Source organism: Schistocerca cancellata, chromosome 2 (genome assembly GCF_023864275.1).
Source record: "Schistocerca cancellata isolate TAMUIC-IGC-003103 chromosome 2, iqSchCanc2.1, whole genome shotgun sequence".
Classification (NCBI taxonomy): domain Eukaryota; kingdom Metazoa; phylum Arthropoda; class Insecta; order Orthoptera; family Acrididae; genus Schistocerca; species Schistocerca cancellata.
The window spans coordinates 232,410,777-232,432,269 of NC_064627.1; the positions used below are offsets into that span (position 1 = coordinate 232,410,777).

The 21,493-nt window shown below is 43.4% G+C and overlaps 1 protein-coding gene across 1 annotated transcript in view; it reads left to right on the forward strand.

Annotated features, from left to right (window-relative positions):
- LOC126152666 (high-affinity choline transporter 1-like) overlaps positions 1–21,493 on the forward strand; it is a 472,314-nt gene that overhangs the window by 60,782 nt on the left and 390,039 nt on the right. The gene's annotated exons all lie outside the window — the stretch shown is intronic.

Sequence of the window (21,493 nt, forward strand, 5' to 3'; positions counted from 1 at the left end):
TATAAGGTTGCCAGACCAGAACTACGCACAGCAAGATTTCTTTTATGTTATGAAAGTAAATTATCTTTTTCCACTGTTAGTAATATATTATCAGCAGCCCGCATCAACCTGTAAAACACATCATAAAATCTGCTGCTCTGCTCTGCAACTCCGAAAGCTGGAAGAAATAATTTTACTTCACTATTACCTGCCCGCTTCTTTGCGGTATGATAGATTTCATTCAATGCAATTTGAATGCGCCGCGGCATCGGCTCGTTCGTTCGTAGCGCAGCTCTGCACCACGAATAATATTTAAATAGCTGAAAATGTCTTAAAGGGATGGGATAAAATACCAGGCAAGCTTATTACAAATCATAATGCAAGGTTTCACTAAGTAATTCTATTCAAAACATTTAAACAATTCACTTAATTACACACCTTTCCAAAACTTCACTTAATAGCGTCCCTCTTACAAACTTGACAAAAGAATGCTACGCTAGCGTACAATATAACGTCACAGGCTATCCTACTCACGTAACTCCAAGAAGACGACAGAGAAATTAATGTTCGTTCTGTATTATTTATACTAGTCACATATTCTCATCTTTGTTTGATATTTAATAAGTATCGTCTGTGGCGGTTTCAGTACTCGCGGACACAGATATTATCTAAAATAAATAAAAAATACATAATTTTATACAAGAACAAAACATGATACACAATGTTTTCTCTTTACTACATAATATGCCTTTTGCTAAGAGACGTTACAGTGTGCATCCGCGCTGAAGAAGGTCATCAGCCGGTTAGCCTTAAACGATATGAAGATGGCATCTGTTCTTTTGGATATGTCCGAAGGACATCAACTGTCCTCGTTCATGAATATCAACGCCCATCAGCAGCTAATGGTACTGATTTAATTGTAATTCCTTTTATCTATGGTCCGTTGTGCATCACAGATGCCTCGGCGCCGGTTTTGGATCGCGCCATTTTGCTATCACGATACACAGGTTGATTGTAATTAAAGTTAAACTTTGAAACCGCTGTAGAAATAACAGCACTGGTCACAATGATGTCAAATTGCAACGGAATATTATCGGTGAAGGGGAAAAACGTATGGCAGAAGAAAAATAAATACACTCCTGGAAATTGAAATAAGAACACCGTGAATTCATTGTCCCAGGAAGGGGAAACTTTATTGACACATTCCTGGGGTCAGATACATCACATGATCACACTGACAGAACCACAGGCACATAGACACAGGCAACATAGCATGCACAATGTCGGCACTAGTACAGTGTATATCCACCTTTCGCAGCAATGCAGGCTGCTATTCTCCCATGGAGACGATCGTAGAGATGCTGGATGTAGTCCTGTGGAACGGCTTGCCATGCCATTTCCACCTGGCGCCTCAGTTGGACCAGCGTTCGTGCTGGACGTGCAGACCGCGTGAGACGACGCTTCATCCAGTCCCAAACATGCTCAATGGGGGACAGATCCGGAGATCTTGCTGGCCGGGGTAGTTGATTTACACCTTCTAGAGCACGTTGGGTGGCACGGGATACATGCGGACGTGCATTGTCCTGTTGGAACAGCAAGTTCCCTTGCCGGTCTAGGAATGGTAGAACGATGGGTTCGATGACGGTTTGGATGTACCGTGCACTATTCAGTGTCCCCTCGACGATCACCAGTGGTGTACGGCCAGTGTAGGAGATCGCTCCCCACACCATGATGCCGGGTGTTGGCCCTGTGTGCCTCGGTCGTATGCAGTCCTGATTGTGGCGCTCACCTGCACGGCGCCAAACACGCATACGACCATCATTGGCACCAAGGCAGAAGCGACTCTCATCGCTGAAGACGACACGTCTCCATTCGTCCCTCCATTCACGCCTGTCGCGACACCACTGGAGGCGGGCTGCACGATGTTGGGGCGTGAGCGGAAGACGGCCTAACGGTGTGCGGGACCGTAGCCCAGCTTCATGGAGACGGTTGCGAATGGTCCTCGCCGATACCCCAGGAGCAACAGTGTCCCTAATTTGCTGGGAAGTGGCGGTGCGGTCCCCTACGGCACTGCGTAGGATCCTACGGTCTTGTCGTGCATCCGTGCGTCGCTGCGGTCCGGTCCCAGGTCGACGGGCACGTGCACCTTCCGCCGACCACTGGCGACAACATCAATGTACTGTGAAGACCTCACGCCCCACGTGTTGAGCAATTCGGCGGTACGTCCACCCGGCCTCCCGCATGCCCACTATACGCCCTCGCTCAAAGTCCGTCAACTGCACATACGGTTCACGTCCACGCTGTCGCGGCATGCTACCAGTGTTAAAGACTGCGATGGAGCTCCGTATGCCACGGCAAACTGGCTGACACTGACGGCGACGGTGCACAAATGCTGCGCAGCGAGCGCCATTCGACGGCCAACACCGCGGTTCCTGTTGTGTCCGCTGTGCCGTGCGTGTGATCATTGCTTGTACAGCCCTCTCGCAGTGTCCGGAGCAAGTATGGTGGGTCTGACACACCGGTGTCAATGTGTTCTTTTTTCCATTTCCAGGAGTGTAGTTACAAAATGTAGCAATATATGGCGCTGTAAGCATCAAAATTTAGAAGTGGTCGTCTACAAATGACAAACGAATAATACAACAATGCCTAAAGTGTACATGGACATTAAACAAAGTGTACTACTCAGTGTGCATGGATATACAGGTGTGATACTGTCAGTTACGTAAGCCCATCCACCACGGCAAGGTTATAGCACATCGGCTGGGAAAAATCGGTTTTTAATTGCCCTGAGGCCAAAAACAGCATAAAAAGAGTCACTCACATAGGTTTTTAATTAATGTGAGACCAAAAACCGCATAAAAAGCATCAATCACATCGGTTTTTAAATGTCCTGAGGCCAAAAACCGTATAAAAAGCATCAATCAAAATCAAATCGGATTATTCATTTCTGTGTGACTGGCAAAACATGTTCAATATGCTGTCCACCGTTTTCTGCAACAAGTTGAAATCGAGAAGCAGCATGTTCCACAATTGGTCGAAGTGTTCCCGGCATCACGTTCGGAACGTGTTGCGCAATGTGTGCTTTCAGTGCAGCAAAGTTTGCAATCGGAACACAGAACACAACATCTTTCAGATATCGCCACAGCCAGAAGTCACACGGATTAAGATCAGGTGATCGGGACGGCTAGGCTGTACGGAAATGGTGGCTGATGATTCTAGCATTTCCGAAAAGGCGCTTCAGCAGCTGCTTAACTGGATTTGCATAAAAATGATCCCATCCACACATCCACGCTGTTGGAGAGCTGGAATGATGTGGTTGCGCAAAAGACATTCTTAGCGCTTACCAGTGATGGTACAGGTAACCTGTCTCTTCGAAAAAATATGGCCCTATGATAAATGATGCCGTAACCCGGCACCACACTCTGACATACGAGGAAGAAATTCTAAAGCAAAGGTCCCACTTGCTGGAGATCAACAGGAAGCAACTCGTGCACATGGGTAATTTTGAATGGATAGCAAAGAAGGATGTTTTTTGTAAGATTTTACGCACCGTGCTCACGGGTATGTCCAATGTTCGGGCAATTCTCCTTGCACTACATGTTTGCGCACCACCACTCGTCTCCTCCTCCATTGCTGCGGCCACTGCTTCCACTGATGTCGAATCAATTCGTTTCCTCCCTCTACCAGGCTGCACACCAAAAGAACCCATCTTTTCGAATTTCCGAATCATTTTCTCCAGACCCACGACTGTCATCGGACCAACGCCTTTTTTCAAACGCTTCAGTGTCCGGAACTTCTGCCGAGCGACGTGTGCACAGTCATCGTTCGTGTAATACAGCTTTACAAGCAGAGCGCGATCCTGCATCGAGACAGTCATGGCGAACGTCGCGGACGCGAAAGGAGGAAAAGCCGTGTACCCGGCGTGTTTATATCAACTTCAATGGGTCCTGCACCTGACAGGTGTTTTCATTTACGTATTCTGACACATACATCACCATATATTGATTAATTTTCACGCTATTTTTTTTCTTCCGCTAAAGGTTTTTGTGGTGTCACCGCCAGACACCACAATTGCTAGGTGGTAGCCTTTAAATCGGCCGCGGTCCGCTAGTATACGTCGGACCCGCGTGTCGCCACTGTCAGTGATTGCAGACCGAGCGCCGCCACACGGCAGGTCTAGAGACACGTCCTAGCACTCGCCCCAGTTGTACAGCCGACTTTGCTAGCGATGCTACACTGACAAATACGCTCTCATTTGCCGAGACGATAGTTAGCATAGCCTTCAGCTACGTCATTTGTTACGACCTAGCAAGGCGCCATTTATCCTTTGCTATTTATATTGTGAAGCATGTACTATCAAACGAGGTGCACCAACTATGGATTAAAGTTAAGTATTCCATCAACTACGTACTTTATTTGCTACTATACATTCCCTTAACTGTTCCAGACCTTACGCCAATCTGCGTGAGCTTTACGCATGCATTTCGGCCTCCTCTAGCTAAACGGTGTTGGCTCTTCTGCCAACACATCAGTTTTCCTGCTTCTTCGATAATATTCCGTTGCAATTTGACGTCATTCTGACCAGTGGTGTTATTTCTACAGCGTTTTGAAAGTTTAATTGTAATCACACTGTACTTTAAGCACAGCGGCATGCGGAAAGTTTACAAACTTTACCGTTTCGGAAATGATTCCACTGTCGGCCCAAAAGCCAATGATAATGCCATTTTGGGAGTCAGATAAATCGCTCCGATTCCTAATTACGACAACGACTGAACTGTTTTCTGCGTCGCCCCGACACATACCCTGCACTGGTAGTGCTGCCACGTATCGTCTGTGAGTGGTTATTGCACTTCGACGTCGAACACAGGCGGTGGTCACAGTAATGTGACTGGACCATGAATAAGGAGCAGTCAAATGAAAACAAGACAGATGGAAAACAGTATGTAATTTTTTCATTTCGAAAGTAAGCACCATGACTGTTAATATATTTATCCTTCTGGGAGACAAAACTGTAATTGCCTTCATGGAAAAATGTTTCAGTCGCTTACGGAACCGCCGGCTGGTGTGGCCGAGCGGTTCTAGGAGCTTCAGTCTGGAACCGAACGACCGTTACGGTCGCAGGTTCGAATCCTGCCTCCGGCATGGACGTGTGTGATGTCCTTAGGTTAGTTAGGTTTAAGTAGTTCTAAGTCTAGGGAACTGATGACCTCAGATGCTATGTCCCATACTGCTCAGAGGAATTTGAACCATTTGAGCGTATGGACCCATGATTGTATGCAGAGATGCACCTATTCGCCCAAAGCAAATTGCTGACCATGAATGCTTTTCTTCAGAGTGGGCATACATGGTGCCAAGTTGTTTCGACTACACTGCAGATGTTTCACTGGTAAGCCTTTGTACATCCTCCATGCAGTCCTGATCTCCTCCATGCGATTTCCATATTTTTGGATTTCTGAAGAAAGACGTTCCTGGTCGTCAGTTTGCCTCGGACAAAGAAGTGCATGCTTGGGCACAACCGTGGTTCCGATGCAACAGCAAAAATTTTTCCACGAACGCACCGACCATCTCCTCCTACAGTGGGATATATTTATTAATAGATATGATGATTACTTTTGAAACAGTAAACAGTTTACTTACTAAAGAGTCCGTCAGAAAAATGTATACACGCTTTAAAGGAACGAAGAGTATTACTTATGTGTTTATTTTACTTTTAGTAATTGAACACACATATTGCACAACCTTCAGTTTAGCGCACGGTCACTTGAAATGTTCAAAATGTTCAGCGTTGGCGGCTATACATATAACAGAACGACGAGTGGTCGCCACAACTATGTCAGTCAGTTTTACAGTGGAGATCGCTGCACATGTCGTTGTAATCCCCTGGCGAAGCTCCTCCAGCGTGCATGACTTAACGTCGATAGACGTTAACTTTCACAGTTCCCCACAAGTTAAAGTCCATAGATATTAGATCTGAGGACCGTGGAAGGAACTCAATGAGCCCTCTTCGTCTAATCCAATGCCCCAGAAAATTGTCATCCAAGAAAGCTCGTATGGCTAGGTGGTAGTGTGGTGGCGCCCCGTCCTGTTGGTAGAAGACTTCTTCATCAGCCCCATAAAGCGCTCGTATACTTGGCAAAATTGATGTGCGTAACATTTCAAGGTACACTTCTCCAGTGACAGTAGCATCAAAGAAAGAGGGTCCTACAAAGACCCTATATGATAGTCCACATCATATATGAACGCCTGGTAGACTGACCGCTTTATACACATAAATATGTGGTGCCCGTTACACACTGTTATTCCTATTCACGGTTCCATTAAGTTTAAATTGTGCCTCGTCACTCCACGCTACCTTCGTCACAAACTGTTCGTCATCAGTTACCATTTGCTGATACCATTCGCAAAATTGTATTCGGCGATCACGATCGTCGTCATTAATCGTGGAATGTAAACTTTCCACATTGCAGCTTTCAGAATTCTTCGTACACTTGTACTGCTAACCCCAACTTCACGTGCACATTGCGTAGCAGACTTCTGTGGAGAATTAATAAACGTTTCCAACACGAGAGCCGACGAAGCAGGACCTGATTTTCCTTTCTGAATATCACAAATCGTTCCATGCAATTCAGACTTGTCAATGATGCGTTTAATTGTTAGGCAGTTTGGCGGCTTTGTTTCAAACTCCCGTGCCCGCATCTCGTGGTCGTGCGGTAGCGTTCTCGCTTCCCACGCCCGGGTTCCCGGGTTCGATTCCCGGCGGGGTCAGGGATTTTCTCTGCCTCGTGATGGCTGGGTGTTGTGTACTGTCCTTAGGTTAGTTAGGTTTAAGTAGTTCTAAGTTCTAGGGGACTGATGACCGTAGCAGTTAAGTCCCATAGCGCTCAGAGCCATTTGAACCTTTTTTTTTTCAAACTCCCGCCTCCACTGACGTTGCACTTCAACGGCATTACCAAACTTGAAAAGCCACTTCACAATACATTTTCGTTACTCGAATGTCAAGCGTGCTCCAGCCATCTTGTTTTCTCAATACCTAGAAGAAAGTACTAACATCTGTTGAGACAAAGACTATACTACAATACTCTCGTAACTCAAAACGAACGACAATATCGATAAGTCGATAGAGCCACACAAAGAGTGTATACATTTCTATACGCGTCTCATTTTCTTTTGACTGCCCCTTATATTTTGTCTGTGCTTGCATACCAGTGCTGTTGATTCGATGGCTATAGTCTGAAACGAGTGAAGTGTTGTGTTAGTAACAAACTGCGAGTCATCTGATCAGTTATGCACGGTGATCGGAAACAGTCTGAAAAGCTTGTAAGGGTGTTGCAGAGTAGGTTGTGCTGAGAAATAATTGTGAAGAAGAAAATGAGATATGTTGTTCCGTTTCTGAGTTGTTTAGCATCGAAGTTAGCCAAGCAGGCCATTGCGCACGCAAATTCAAGTGGTCCGCCAGAGACAGTGTCGCCAGACATGCTCTTCGTTTGGTTTCCTAGAACTGAACAATAGACTTATACAAAAACTGGACAATGGATGGTAGTGAGGATCGAACCGGAGGCAATAGCTCAGCTGTCTCCTGCGCTGTCATCTACAATCTGAGAAAAACTAACACAAATTTTATTTGAGGGAGTGCTTGACTCTGCGCACGAAACGGCCTGATTTGCTAATTTCAATGCTAATTAATTCGGAAACGGGGCGACGTAACGAATTTTTTTCTTTACGGTTATTTCTCAGCACAAAATACACTTCAAAACCCTTACAGTCCGCATCTCGTGGTCGTGCGGTAGCGTTCTCGCTTCCCACGCCCGGGTTCCCGGGTTCGATTCCCGGCGGGGTCAGGGATTTTCTCTGCCTCGTGATGGCTGGGTGTTGTGTGCTGTCCTTAGGTTAGTTAGGTTTAAGTAGTTCTAAGTTCAAGGGGACTGATGACCATAGATGTTAAGTCCCATAGTGCTCAGAGCCATTTGAACCACTTGAGCCAAAACCCTTACAAGCTTTTCATACTGCTTCTTACCACCCTGTATAAGTGCTACCATCGTAGTGGTCCTCTAATGTCATATTTCCCATTAAGCGTCTGGACTGCCTTGTCGAAGAAACCATTGGCAAGTGACATGAATCACAAAAACACAAACTGTGATACTGTAGTCTTGACTCACGTTCTGCAGTAGTTCAGTATTTTACCGTTACATGATTCTCTGTGTAAACTTCAGAGCTTATTAACATTCTATTCCGTCCTACAGTAAGAATGAGTTCTTCGAAATGAAAGGCTCTGGCACCGGTCCAAGTTCCGCATTAGTCCTTAGAAAGGAGTGACACAAGACTGAAACAATACTGTGATGCAAATTGTTTCGTGGGAGTACGACTGTGCTGGAGTTTCACCAGTATCTCATCAGTTACCCCGTAAATCATTCCTCCACTTCCTGAGGCAATAATTACGTAACAAGTAACACCCACATAAGACTTGATTCCTCCATTTCATCGCGCGTAATGGTTCATTAGTTACACCTGAGATCCATCATGGAGAGAGCACGCTTTCAAGTGTAGCTTACGTCATCGTGCTTTAGCTTTTTCTTTTTTCTTCGATCATTTCGGGAAATGACGGGATCTTTCTTTAACAGAGTCACCAGATGCTTTTACGTTTTTGCAACAGTGAATGAGGTTGTGTTTTAACGGCGCCACTACAGACCACTTGTTAAGTCGATGTCCATTCTCACGTATACGGTTATAACCAACGATAAATGTCGTTTCTCTTGTCCATTCACGAGAAAATGCAAGGCGCTTCAAAAAGATTCATACGAAATCACAAGAGTACATCTTCTACATGAATGAAAAGAAAAACTTTGCGTGAACTTGTAACATACGCATTAGACAAAAAAGTTTTTATTTTGAAAGGAATACTTCAGGCATGCCCCAGTTAAGTCTGTTGGGAGCTTTGTTGTTCATGTTATATATCACTGACCTTCCAGACATTATTCATAGCAATCTCACACTTTTCGCAGATGATTTAATTTTCTACAATGAAGCCGCAGATACACCCAGTCAAAAATTCAAAGTAATGCCAAGACTGGCAACATGTTTTAAATGTACAGAAAAGTAACTTACACGCTGTACTTCACAAATTGAAAGAAAGTAGTACCATAACACGACAATAACAATGTTTCTCATTTAGAATCAGTCAACTCATGCAAGTAGGTGCCTGTGATAATACGTAGGAAAGGCAGTCGGCAGACTTCTTGTCGCTCCCTTAAGAACCTGAAATACAAGGTTAGACTGAGTTATCCTCACTGGTTTGCAGAGAATGCAAATGTAGATGTAGATCACTCGTATGTATCGTGAACAGCGACGGCGCTGTAATACTCTCTTGAGGCATATTTTTACGTCTATTTCTTTCATTATGAACGACAAGGCGAGCTATAGTTTCTAGTAAGTTCTCAATCCAGTCACGAAATAGGTCCTATAGTCCTTGAGCTGGCGTTTTATTCGCTAGCCAACAGTGTGACGCTGTATCAAACTTCTTCCGGCAGTCAAAGAATATGGTATCACCCTTGCGCGGTACTATCAACTTCCTTTCCGATCTGTTCGCTTATTGCATATTGATATCTACAGACCAGATTTTCGGTCTCAAAAACATTGATAAAGGTGAGTATGAAGCGTATACTATAAATGTGCTGTGTACTGACATCAGAGATACGTGCCTAAGTTATGGTCCTTCTATGAACATGCCTTTAACTCCAGTTTCTATGATTAGGAAGCCCTTGTGTGCGATTTACTGAAGGATCTTAACTTTTCCATTATAGAACATGATAAAAGATAAAAAAATCACCCCTTCTAGGCAGGTATGACGCAGGGGTGCATATCTTATGTTGTTATGATTTTCAGTCCGAAGACCGATTTGAGCTCGTGGTCGTGCGGTAGCATTCTCGCTTCCCACGCCCGGGTTCCCGGGTTCGATACCCGGCGGGGTCAGGGATTTTCTCTGCCTCGTGATGACTGGGTGTTGTGTGATGTCCTTAGGTTAGTTAGGTTTAAGTACTTCTAAGTTCTAGGGGACTGATGACCATAGATGTTAAGTCCCATAGTGCTCAGAGCCATTCGAACCGATTTGATGCAGCTCTCCATGCTACTCTATCCTGTGCAAGCCTCTTCATCTCCGAATAATTACTGCAACCTACGTCCTTCTGAATGCACTTACAGTATTCGTCTCTTGGTCTCCCTCTACGGTTTTTGCCCACCAAACTTCCCTCCAATACTAAACTGGTGATCCCTTGAATTCTCAGAATGTGTCCTATCAACCGATCCCTACTGCTAGTCAGGTTGTGCTACAATTTTCTTTTTTCCTCATTTATGTTCAGTACCTTCTCATTAGTTATGTGATCTATCCATCTAATTTTCAGCAGTCTTCTGTAGCAGCACATTTCAAAAGCCTCTATTTTCTTCTTGGCTAAACTGTTTAGCGTCCATGTTTTAGTTCCACAAATAGCTACACTCCAGACAAATACCATAAGGACTTCCTAACATTTAAATCTATATGCTATATTGCCACGCGGGCTTAGCCGAGCGGTCTGAGGCGCTGTAGTCATGGCCTGTGCGGCTGATCCCGGCGGAGGTTCGAGTCCTCCCTCGGGCATGGGTGTGTGTGTTTGTCCTTAGGATAATTTAGGTTAAGTAGAGTGTAAGCTTAGGGACTGATGACCTTAGCAGTTAGGTCTCATAAGATTTCACACACATTTGAACATTTTTTTTTTATATTCTATGTTATATGTCTCTACTTGAGAAACGCTTTAGTTGCCATTGTCAGTCTACTTTTATATCATTTCTACTTTGGCCATCATCATTATTTTGTAGTCCAAACAGCAAAACTCGTTCATTTCTTGAAGTGCCTCACTTCTTAATCTCATTCCCTCAGCAGCACTTGATTTAATTCAGCTACATTCCATTATCCTTGTTTTCCATATATTGATGTCCATCTTAGATCCTCCTTTCAGGACACTGTCGATTCCGTTCAACTGCTCTTTTATGCCTTTGATGTCTCTGATAGAATTACAATGTCATCAGAAAACCTCAAGATTTTTATTTCTCCTTCCTGGACTTTAATTCCTACTCCAAATTTTCCTTCAGTTCGCTTTAGGGCTTGCCCAATGTACAGATTGAATAACACTGGGGATTGTCTCCCTCCCTCCATACTCAACCACTACTCCCCTTTCATGCCCCTCGACTCTTATGACTGCCATCTGGTTTCTGTATATGTTGTAAACAGTCTTTTGCACCCTGTATTTTATCCCTACTATCTTCAGAATTTCAAATAGAATATTCCTGTCAACTTTGTCAAAAGCTTTCTCTAAGTCTACAAATTCTACAAACGTAAGTTTACCTTCCATTAATCTACCTGCTAAGACAAGTCGTAGGGTCAGTATTGCCTCGTGTGTTTCTACATTTCTCCGGAATCCAAACTGATCTTCCCCAGTTGAGCTTCTACCAATTTTTCCGTTCTCCTCTGAAGATTTCGTGTTAATATTTTGCAACCGTGACTTATTAAACTGACAGTTCGGTAAATTTCACACCTGTCAGCACCTTCTTTCTTTTGTATTGGAATTATTACATTCTTCTTGAAGTATGAAGGTGTTTCGCCTACAACTTGCACATCAGATGTAAGAGTTTTTTCATGACTGGCTCTCCCAGGGCTACCAGTAGTTCTCACTAATGTCGTCCACTCCCAGGGCCTTGTTGAGACTTGTCTTTCTTTGCCTGTCAAATTATTCTCACTGTATCACATCTCCCATCTCATCTGCATCTGCGTCCTCTTCTAGTTCACAATATTGCCTTATAATACATCTCTCTTTATAGATTCTCTTTTCTTTTTTCGGCATTCCCTCTTTGCTTGTGCTTTTCCATTTGAGCTCTTGATTGCAGCTGCTTCTCAATTCTCCAAAGGTCTCTTCAGTTTTTCTGTAGGTGGTATCTGTCTTTTCCCTAGAGATATATGTTTCTAAATCCTTACATTTGTCCTCTAGCCATTCCTGATTAGCAATTCCTGTCAATCTAATTTTGGACACGTTTGTATTCCGATTCACCTGCTTCATTTGCTGCATTTTTAAATTACCTGTTCTCTTCAATTAAATTCAATATCTCTAGTGTTATCCAAGGATTTCCACTAGACCTTGTCTTTTTGTCTATTTCATCCTCTGCTGTCTTCAATATTTCATCTCTCTGTAAGGCGTCCGGATTTTACGGACCTTACATGAGCTTGAGCCATAATGACAGAACGATACAGTGTGAGATCATCAGAAAATAATAATTACATTATATCAACAAAAGGCAATTGCAGTTAATCTCATGTACTGAAAACTAACAAAACAATGTCTACCAATATGGATAATGGCATGGAACAAACAAGTTAAAGCGAAACGCATTTTGGAGACGAACCGAGCAGGTGGGTAATGATATCGTAAAACTCCCATTTAGCAAGAGAACAGCGAACTTCAGTGCAGAAACGGATAAGACCAGAACAATACATTATTCCTTTTAATGTAAATTAGGCCGGGTCCAAGGGTAAGTGGCTGCACGTCATTAACAGGGTTAGGCTGCGACCCAGCAAGAAGAATAAAAATGTATTCACCTCTAGCGAGACGGTGATTGGCTGAAGCCATACTTGGCGACACAGACGCGGCACGGTAGTGAGGTCCCCATTATATAAAAGCATTTTGAGACCTAAAATTTCTCTCTCTCTCTCTCTCTCTCTCTCTGTCTCGTCTCGCGGAGGACCGCACAAGTGTGTGGAAATAAGGGAGGGCGTTGAGAGCTTTGCTTTCTGAGAAGTGAGGAAGATACGCTTCACGTATCGTGGCGACAGATAGCAAAGCGGTAGTTAATTATACCTGCAGGGGTTTTGCAGGCAAAGAAATTGTGCACGTTGCTCCAACCCATAGCGAGTGTGCAATAACCATTATTTCGACTAGGGAAAGATTAACGTTCTACGGAACCCAGGAAAGTTGCGAATGAGTGAATTCAGTCAAGGCCAGAGTAGGGAACCCTGCATGGAGACAAAGCCATTTCAGATGCTGCTTGGTAGAGTACCATCGCCCATTAGGCCACAGTAAATGATGAGTCTAGATTTTGCTCACTCCAACTTGCATATGCTTTGACCATTGAATATCAAAAGCTGGGATACTAACCTACCCTCACATTGCGTACATGAATTTTTTTCATTGGTTCAAAAAGTAAATTTATTCTCCACCAACTCAATTCATTGACCATCTATGACAACGTATATTTAAATGAGCTGAATTTTAATAATCATTTGCCGGCCGCGGTGGTCTAGCGGTCCTAGGCGCTCAGTCCGGAATCGCGCGACTGCTACGGTCGCAGGTTCGAATCCTGCCTCGGGCATGGATGTGTGTGATGTCCTTGGGTTAGTTAGGTTTAAGTAGTTCTAAGTTCTAGGGGACTGATGACCTCAGATGTTTAGTCCCATAGTGCTCAGAGTCATTTGAACCATTTGAATAATCATTTTTTACTATGAAAAAAATTTGATGTGTAGGGGTAACGATTTTAATAATCGTCATTTCAGTATATCAAAAAATTAAATATTCTGTTATTGAGTGTCAAAAGTAATTGTACATGATTGTTGTTTGTCACTTGACCCCTGAAAGCAGAGTTGATAAATTATATGTAGAATAAAAAAGGGAAAAGCTGTTTTGTCTACCTAGAATAGATCCCAAACCTTCAATTTTATTAATTCATGCATTCTAGATACGTGATAGCAGAATTTCTAATGATTTTTGTTATGATTCGCACCTGATATTAGCTGCCTTACAGGGTCAGGAATTACTGAAAAGCCTGCTGTGCCTCAACAGGAGTCACAAGTGTGTCTGGCAAGATACACCTCCCTCCCCCCTCCCCTCCTCCCACAGTTGTGGTCGTACCTAAGGCAGGGCTATCTGTATCGCAGAGGCAAACAAGCCTTCCCACAAGTGGCCAGGGTCACTGTTCTTAGGTGGGGTGGGGGAAGGAAGGGGGGAAGTGCATGTCTTACATAGACTAAATATTACAAATGTACTTGTTGCATACTAACGAATAATGCATCCTATAAATACATTAGAATGTAGAGTGTGAAGTATGTTACATGTGAAGCTCAGGTACTTGACTGTCTAATGGAAGAAGTCCAATGGAAAATTAGAACATGGCATACATTTTAAAATTGCGCATGTTTTTGTTCTCTCAGGCTGTTATACACACTGAACTGGCAAAACCCACGGGGCTGCGATAAGTGCATATACAGATGGCGGTAATATCGCATACACAAGGTATAAAAGGTCAGTGCATTAATGAAGCTGTCATTTGTACACAGGAGACTCATGTGAAAAGGTCTCCGACGTGTTTGTGGCATCACGACGGGGATTAACAGACATGGAACACGGAATGATAGTTAGAGCTAGACGCATGGGACAGTCCATATTGGAAATCGTTTGGAACTTCAGTATTCCGAGATCCACAGTCTAAAGAGCTTGCCGTAAATACCATATTTCAGGAATGACCTCCCGCCACGGACAATGCAGAGGCCAAAGGCCTTCACATAACAACAGAGAGCAATAGTATATGCTTAGAGCTGTCACTGCCAACAGACAAGTAACACTACACAAAATAGCTGCAGAAACCTATATGTGACGTACGACGAATGTATCCGTTAGAGTGCTGGGACATTCGGCGTTAATGGGCTATGGAAGCAGACGACCGATGCGAGTGTCTTTGCTAACAGCAAGACATCGCTTGAAGTGCCTCTGTGGGCTCGTGATAATATCGATTGAAAACCGTGGCCCGGTCAGAAGAGTCCCGATTTCAGATGGTAAGAGCTGGTTGTACGGTTCGAGTGTGGCGCAGTGCCCACGAAGTGATGGACAGAAGTTGTTAAGTAGTGGTGGATGCTCCATTTTGGTGCGAACTGTGTTTTCATGGAATGGATGGGATTCTGGTTACGTTCAGCAAGTAGCTACACAGGAGACTCACGTGAAACGGTCATTTGCAGCCACTCAAGGACTACATGTTCCCAATGATGGAATTTTTATTGATGACCGTGCGCCATGTCAGCGGGGCAGAATCGTTCACGATCAATTCAAGCGAATGATTTAGCCACCGAGATCGCCCAACATGAACCCCATCAAGCATCTGTGAGATATAATCGAGGTCAGTTTGCGCACAAAATCCTGCACCGTCAACGCTTTCGCATTTATGGACGGCTGTATCAGCAGCATGGCTCAAAATTTCTGCAAGGGAGTTCCAACGACTTACTGAATCCATTGAATCCATGTCACATCGACTTGCTGCACTGCTCCGGGCAAAACGATATTAAGACGTATCCCGTGACTGTTACTACTTCACTGTATGTAATTCGTTAAAAACTCTCGCAAGGAAACAGAGTAACCAATAGACTGTGTTAAAACATCTCTCTGTGTGGAAGACATGAAATTTTACCTTTTGTTTTTAAAGGCGCAGTCACATTAACGTCAACAAGAACATGAGGTCAGTAAGAAGAAGGGCACATACTCGTACACGCACATCATACATATTTTTAATGATTTGTGAAAACAAATTATGGAAGTCATTTGATAGTACAATAGCAATCATTTGGAAGTTGTGTGTCTCTTAATTTATATGTTGACAACGGCAGAATCACATGGTTCACTATTTAAATTCTAATTGTTCGAAAATGGAAAATTATTACCTCTTTCTACGTCTTTAATATGTGACAAATTCCACTTTGCGCAGCCGGCCGTTGTGGCCGTGCGGTTCTAGGCGCTTCAGTCTTGAACCGCGTGACCGCTACGGTCGCAGGTTCGAATCCTGCCTGGGGAATGGATGTGTGTGATGTCCTTAGGTTAGTTAGGTTTAAGTAGTTCTAAGTTCTAGGGGACTGATGACCACAGATGTTAAGTCCCATAGTGCTCAGAGCCATTATTTTGAACCACTTTGCGCTGACCTGTCACGCCTGTTTTCGGTCTTTTAATAAATCACAGATAACAAGCTCCAAACCGGAGGATAATATTCTTTCTAATTCCCAGACTGCTTCACAGAGATTGGGAGGAGACCAGTTAAATCAGAATCTATCTCATGTCACGTTATATTTATCTTGACCTCCGGTTTTCACGCTAAATGCTGCACTCTTGTAGTGCACATAGTCTCCTATACCCAGTCTGCCAGCAGTTACGTTATCAATGTTACAGTGACAGTTTGACAGAAAAGTATTTCCAGAACTTTTTGTCTGAATGCTCGAAAGGACATTCACCTTCAAACATTCTTTAAAAAAGTTCTTTCACGTCATTTGTAACATATTACGGAAGTGCCCACTGCTTGCAACTTATTGACTGGATTCTTTCGTCATCTTAATTGCTGTGTGAAAATGGTTTAAGACACCTAAGACAGGGCATCCTCATCCTCATCTTATTCATCTTCAAGAATCTTCTCATGAATACGTACTTCGTTACTACATTTTATTTGAGGAGTTTTACCATGTGATTCAGCTTGACCATGGACACTTTTCAGGTTTTTAGGTTTTAAGGCAGAATATCCATATTTCCCTTTAAAGTGTTTCCTTTTCTGTCTGTGAAGGCCTTCTGTTCGGACTGTAAGGCATATTTCACTGGAGTGTCTGTCAGTATAGCTGAATTTCACTGTCATTAGTTTAATGTCTTTTTCCTTGGTTGCCATTTCACAAATGGCTGGAGTTCTTAAGGCGTTGGGTAGTATGGCCGGTCAGCTGATGTGACGTTCAGCTTAATAGGTGTTGTTTTGACAGCATAGACTTATCAGGCAGTTGAAGGGTCAGCTTCAACAATGATACCGCAACCAACAGCATTAGGACCTTGTCCGCCTATTATGTATGAAGGCACTGGTGAAAATCAAAAAATTAAACTGAAATAAAAATGAAAATCAAATCAAGAGACAATCTGCTTATATAAAAATTCATGGGATATGATTTAAACTTTGATCATGAAGGTACATATTAAATAAGAGTACTTATACACATACAGGCAGCAATGAAGGTTGACCATGTGTGCCAACGTGCCCCTGTGTAAGTGGGCTTTTGTGCCCCATCGTCATTGGAAGTATTTTAGTTCATTTACGAAAACGATTTAAACATTTATAGCTGTAAACAGTGTCAAAATAATCCTTAAACTATGTGTGCTGGCGTAAGCTGTCGCCAGCACACCAATCGGCAAAGATAAAGCGCGAAGATCGATTAGTAGTACAAGTACGCCTATCACGAGAGGGGCCAGAGACACACCCACAAGCAACACGCCGCCAACACCCTCTTGACAGCATGTATTTAGGCCGCCGCCGCTGACCAGAGGGCCGCACTGTCATCCAGTTTGGCGTCAGTCAGTTTTCTCGCAGAGTGGGTTTAGTTTGTCACATGCTATGACAGTACGTAGCGATCAGATTAGTGAATATAGCGGGACTAGTTTACCCCAACCGGAACTGTACATCTGTCTGCAAGAGGATTATTACTGATAAGCTTGTACCACAAAACATGGACTTTATTCAAGTCAGGTTTCCAGCTCATGTAATTAAAGAACCGTATTAATCCACATGTGCATTTGTGTAGTAGAAACAGGATACACGCCACCCAAACAACATCCTCTCCCTTGATTCCGTGCGGTACAAGACTCTACGGTATAGACTTCAATCGTTGAACATATTAGTTTAATAAGAGCATTGTCTTCTAACACCCAACAAAAAATCCTGAGTAAGCAAAATTTACTTTCACTAACAAGAACGCTTAAAATGCAAGCCTATCTACGCTTGACAATTGAACTGCATTGGCGTGTTTGTGGAAAGACGACGGTATTGTTGCTACCAACCTCCGTGGTCGGTGGCGTATTCTGACGGCAGGTCAACGCAATAACACTAACTGGCCATCGTGCCCCTATGGCGGGTATGATCCGGTCTCCCCTTTTACAGTTATAAACTACAGAGGGGTCCAAAAAATGTATCCACTGTTCAAAATTACATAACTTGCCAACTAACTGACAGAGTTGTCTCATTTTTGGTGAAAGTGTAGTTTAAAGTCCAACTTAAAGATATCACTGTAGTTGTTCGAAATGGCCACCATTAACATCCACACACAAACGATGCCGCCGAACCGCAGCACGAACTACTGACTGCAGCGTGTTCAGTTGGATATTTGCACACGAATGTACGATGGTTTCTCGAAGTTCATCCAATGTGCGTGGCTTTTGTCGATTAACGAGGTACTTTAGTGTTCCCCACAGCTAAAATTCCATAGGAGTTAGGTCTTGCGAACGTGGTGGATACTCCACAGCACTTCTACGGCCTATCCATCTTCCTGGTAGATTTTCGTCGAGATACGCCCTAACACGATTATGGTAGTGGGCTGGGGCACCATCTTGTTGAAAGTAAATTCTTCCGTCTCCATACAAGTCTCGGATGGCAGGTAAAATCGATGTCTGACGTTTCTGAAGGTACACCTCACCGGTAACTGTGCCGTCAAAGAAGAATGGCCCAATCAAGCCCCGGTAAGACAACCCATACCACACATTTACTCCTGGCAAATTCACGGCTTTGTCTACATGGACGTTCGGCTTTTCGGCGGCCCAGTAGATGCAACTGTGGAGATTTACTGTACCACTGAGTTTGAACTGTCCCTCACCAGACCACACAATCATCTCTGCAAACTCTTCATCGTTGCGCACCATGTTAGTATACCACTCGCAGTACTCCATTCTAAAATCTGGGTCGTCCTCGTACATTGCGTGTAGCAATCGTGGGATGTAGCACTTTCACTTTGGTGTCTTCAAAATTCGCCGAACACTTGAGCGACTCAGTCCAGTTTCATGGGCACACTGTGTCACAGACTTCTGTGATGAGCGAGTGAATTGTTGTAACACACGACGGGAGTTAGATAGACTTGATACTGTTACAGGTCGTCCAGACCGTTGTTTGTGAAACATCTTTAACACAACCTTCGGCTTCAAATTTGTTTCGAATGCGACGAATCGTTAAACGTGTGGGTGACTGTTTGATACTCATTTCGCCATTGCTGTTGAACCTCATTTATGTTTTCGTACTTAAAATACCACTTCAAAACTGACTTCCTTTCATCGAATGTAAGCCTTGCGCCAGCCATGTTTACTCGAGTAACTAGGTGCAACTAAGTACAAAACAAAACAACGCAATACAACGCTTGTGTGGCGACTGCCGGAACTACAAACTATTACACTACCAAAGACGAGTCAACTCCGTCAATTAGTTTGCCAGTTATGGACTTTTAAACAGTGGATATGTTTTTTAGACCCCTCTGTATGATAGGGGAAAGCTGCGTTAAGTGGCGAGGCTAAGGTATTCCTATTTTTTTAAGCAGAGTAGTAATCGTCAAATGCATAGAAGCGATTGACTAGATTCTGCAACAGTTGAAGTAAAATATAGAAGTTTAATTACCTTTGGATCAAATTAATATCTTTAAACAGTTCTATTTTCAGAAAGTGCCAAAATGGCCATTTAGTTTTAAACTCAAGAATAACGATAAAAAACTGTTTCAACAAAGAACTACATTATTGGAATTAAATTATTTACGCTTTTCACAAATAAATATCAAACTGTATTCCTCAACTCCCATTCAAAGTTCGTGGACTCAGAAGGAGCACAATTGGCGCCAGATCCGCTGCTCTTCTGGTCTGGAATTTGAAAAATTTTCTTCGCTGTACACGCAATATGTTTTCATCGTTATGATCAAAAAGAGCTCTTCTCGGATTGGATTTCCTGCGTTTTACTGGCCTTCTTCTCCTTGGGTTCTTTCTGTCTGCGTTTTATTTTCTGCTTCAGTCTGGAACCGCGTGACCGCTACGATCGCAGGTTCGAATCCTGCCTCGGGCATGGATGTGTGATGTCCTTAGGTTAGTTAGGTTTAAGTAGTTCTAAGTTCTAGGGGACTGCTGACCACAGATGTTAAGTCCCATAGTGCTCGGAACCATTTGAACCATTTTTTTATTTTCTTTTTCTTCTCTTTCTTTATTTGCCGCTTCTAAGCCAATCTTATAAAGAATTCCTGTAACCCCCCTACATAATAGGTGCCTGGCGGCCAAAGTAGCCAGAACCCACCGTCCAGACGGCCATATTGCCTGCATTGACCTGAAAGTTGTTACAGTATATAACCTTTAATACCGTGACCGAAATTTCAGTAAATCCGTTGTGATTAAGGAGTCAAGATGAGACACTCAACATAATTTCATGGGAAAGACATGTTACATTCGCAAATTATACAGCGTATATTTATACATTATCTGAGAGCAGTTAGCGACTTACGGAGTTTACACATAATTTCCAACCGTTATGACACTTTTGTCTCTCTGACACCGTTCACAAACTGATTAAGGGGAAAACTTCCATTGCTTATCACATTTCCTCCGCTGTCCATGTAGTAAAAATGCCGAATCAGGCATGATGTTTTAATTTATTTTTTCTTTCCCACTGACTATTCACAACAAATTTTGAAGACGCTGTGCACATACACCACCGAATGTACCTGCAAAATTATATCATTGTATGATGCAGTTCAGGAGATATGGAAACATTAGCTTTTGCTTAACGGATCGCAAATTACGCAAACTATACACATCCAGTGTTTCATAACGAGAGCACTTAGCGACTTCCAACAAATTTTAAACGTGGTTTCAAATCTTTTCTAAAATTTTTCTTGTTTACATGCTTAACGCCTAACAATTCAAATGGTTCAAATGGCTCTGAGCACTATGGGACTTGACAGCTGTGGTCATCAGTCCCCTAGAACTTAGAACTACTTAAACCTAACTAACCTAAGGACATCACACACATCCATGCCCGAGGCAGGATTCGAACCTGCGACCGTAGCAGACGCGCGGTTCCGGACTGCGCGCCTAGAACCGCGAGACCACCGCGGCCGGCTAACGCCTAGTATTTAACGCATTAATTCATTGATGAGGTAACCAGAGGATTGAAACTATTCTTCGAGGAATCGGGGTTTACTGGTAGAGACTAACCGATAACCACTATCTGCCCTATGATTAAACAACGGAATACGGTTAATTTAACAATATTTTAATAGTTTATTCACAGAAGTCAGAAAAGGAATCAACTAAACATGCTGGGCAATAACATCTACGTGGTTAATCTGAATCACTCCTTTCAAGTATGCGCTGCCGGCCGGAGCGGCCGAGCGCTTCTAGGCGCTACAGTGTGGAACCGCGCGAGCGCTACGGTCGCAGGTTCGAATCCTGCCTCGGGCATGGATGTGTGTATGTCCTTAGGTTAGTTAGGTTTAAGTAGTTCTAAGTTCTAGTGGACTGATGACCTCAGCAGTTAAGTCCCATAGTCCTCAGAGCCATTTGAACCATTGCACTGTGCTCTTCATGCAACTAAAGCACTAATATTACTACGACTTCTTCAGACGACAGTTTTCTTCCTATGACTTCAATTTTTTCGATCACAGAGTGGAAATTAACAAATAAATTGTCTTTTCATCACT